Below are 2,628 nucleotides of genomic sequence, written 5' to 3'. Positions count from 1 at the left end.
GCGCCTCCCTCCACCTCTTTCCCTCCCTCTCCCTCTGCCTCCCTCCTCCCTCAGCCCCGCGGCCCGTTACCCGCGGCCGCCGCACTCACCAGCGGCTGCACCTGAGCCCGCCGCCGCGTCAGCTGCTGCCTGCGCCTCCGCAGCCGCCGCCTCGTAGCTGAGGCCAAGTCCCGGGGGAGCCTCCGCGTCCCGCCGCCGCCGCCGCTAGAGCAGAACACCCCAAAATGGCGGCACTTCCGGCGCCTACCACCGGCGGGGTGGGCGGGGTGAGGGGGGCGGCGAGGGGCGGTACCACCGAGCGCAGGCGAGCGCTGCGCGGCGCGGCCTGGGCAGGGCTGGGCGGGGCGAGCGCCCGCGCGGCAGCGCCCCCTGGAGTGCAGAACCGTGGAGACTCCGCCGTGCGGAATCCTCGGCCCACGGGCGGAGCCCTCGGCCTGGGAGCTGCCGGGGTGCCTCTCTTTGTCTTCAAGCCGTGCTGGAGGCAAGACCCTGGGAATCTGGAGGTCTCCGCCCGGTGCACCGCACCCCGTGGGAGCTCTGGGTGAGCCGGCTGGGCGGGCAGCCCCGCTTGGCGCTGAATGTGCACATAATAAAGTATTGGGGGCAAGAGTGCACGGTGCTCGGACTCCCTTGGGCACGGGGCGCACCCTCATTTTTGCACCACTAGACAAGCAGCAGCGTCCGGGCCCGGCCTTCCTTCTGTGCAGCCGTGCGGAATGGGGCGTGTCGCAAGCTTTCAGGGTTAGGGCAGTGCCCCTGTCTAGCAAGATGATCGGCAGGGTGCGCACGCTCCTGGCAAAGTTCCTGCCTGTGACATCCGGCGGCGCAGAAGGGTTCCATTACTCGGCTCTCCAGCCCTAACCTACTGTAATCTGCTTCCCCAACACACGCACGATCCGGACTGGTGTGCAAAGGCCTCCTCCAGAGTCACTCACGGATCCCTGGGTCGAGATGAATACAAACAACACAACCTACTGATCGCTGTTGATCTAGGTCTTAGGAGACAGTGAAATGCAAATTGAGAAAACTACTTCCTGGGAGTTTGGGCCCCATCAGTTCACAAATAACTCATGGGTTTGCAAACGACTTCTCTGTAACATCATCTGGCTTCCCAGAGCTCATAATTTTTATACCCGCAAGTACTGATTACACCCTGCTTACTACACACACAAAAACAAGCGGACCCCCAAGCGGAAGACTCAAGGGTTTTCCCTTTGGCGGCGGGGCCTAACCGCAGCTTTTCTGATTTCATACACGGTGAACAATTAGCCCTGAAGTTGTACGTGATCATATCTCTTAACTGTACTGTGCAGTTTTACAGATGTTCATAATGCTGATAGATGATCTTGTTCTTGCTAATTTACTGAAAACACTTTCTATTTATAGACCATTAAAGCTTGGAGAACTTGCTCCTAAACAGTACAATTAATTTTATATTTATCTCTCCCAGCTGCCATAGATCACAGAAACGTTTCAGGCAGAGAATCTGTCTCTTGTGCCCCGTAGAATCGTGTGGCTCCCTTCCTTCAGGTCTCAATTTAAATGCAGCCCCTTTAGTTCAACTCTCCCTCCCTTCCTCCCCGCCCCCTCACTCTCACACGCGTGCACACAGCCTGTGTGGGTGAGAGAGAAGGTATAGATCAGATAAGAGTTTCTACAGCCAGGTGTGGTAGCACACGCCTGTAATCCCAGCACTCAGGAAACTGAGGCAGGAGGATAGCTATGAATTTGAGGCCAGCCTGGGCTACATAATGAGTTCAAGGGCAACTTGAACTGCACAGTGAGACCCTGTCTCAAAAAGACAACAAAAAAGTAATCATAATCATTTTTTAAGTTTCATCAAATAAAACAAAAAAATTTTTTTAAACTTTCATCCAGCCAGGTGTGGTTACACACACCTATAATCCTAGCACTAGGAGGCTGAGGCAGGAGGACGGTTGCAAGTTCGAGACCAGAGACCAGCCTGGGCTACAAAGTGAGCCCAAGGCCGGCCTGAACTGTATAAGGAGACCCTGTCTCAAAAAGGCTAAATAAATAAATAAGTTTCATGTGGTTTTTTTGTTTTTTGTTTTTTTAGTTTCATCTGTTTTATGTACCGCTATACCCTTAGGGCTCCAGTACTGCCTAACCCATAGTAGGTGCTCAGTAAATACTGAACTGATTCATAAGCCTCTCTAGAAAGTGAGTGAGACAGGGACGGTGAGTGGCTTAGCCTGTAGGAGCGTCCTGGAACAGGCCCATGAACTGCATAAGCGCAGGGGCCACACCTGCCTGTTATCGTCTTCCGTCTCCAGTGCTTTCCGGTGTCTGGCTCAGCAGATATTTCTCGACAAGCAGCCACATACTTTGCCCTCTTTTATCGGCCGCACCATCAAGGGCTCTCTCTTGCAGCAGAGGGTCTGCTGGCGGGAGACCAACGTCACTCTTACATGGAGTAAGCGCAGAAGGAGCGGCCTTCCAGCCCAGAGCTGGGGAGAACAATTACACAAAGAACGCCCATGAGTGCTGTAACCTCAAAGGGTTTCAGCAGCGTAGAAAAAATACTATACAGGCAAATGTGAGAAGGCCTAATGTGGAACCTAAGAGAGCACATTACGTTTTCGTTTGGGGTTTTTTGTTTTTTGGGTT

The 2,628-nt window shown here is 54.1% G+C and overlaps 1 protein-coding gene across 9 annotated transcripts in view; it reads right to left on the bottom strand.

Moving 5' to 3' along the window:
• Celf1 (CUGBP, Elav-like family member 1) overlaps positions 1–242 on the bottom strand; it is a 75,633-nt gene extending 75,391 nt beyond the window's left edge. For all 9 annotated transcript variants that reach the window (XM_013514127.1, XM_013514126.1, XM_005383961.2 and 6 more), the window contains exon 1: positions 90–242. The gene's annotated coding sequence lies outside the window, so the exon portion shown is untranslated. The remainder of the gene's footprint in view (positions 1–89) is intronic.
• Between the last annotated feature and the right edge of the window lie 2,386 nt (positions 243–2,628).

Source organism: Chinchilla lanigera, unplaced genomic scaffold, assembly GCF_000276665.1.
Source record: "Chinchilla lanigera isolate Chin_1 unplaced genomic scaffold, ChiLan1.0 scaffold00021, whole genome shotgun sequence".
Classification (NCBI taxonomy): domain Eukaryota; kingdom Metazoa; phylum Chordata; class Mammalia; order Rodentia; family Chinchillidae; genus Chinchilla; species Chinchilla lanigera.
This window is presented reverse-complemented; position numbering and strand designations above follow the sequence as displayed.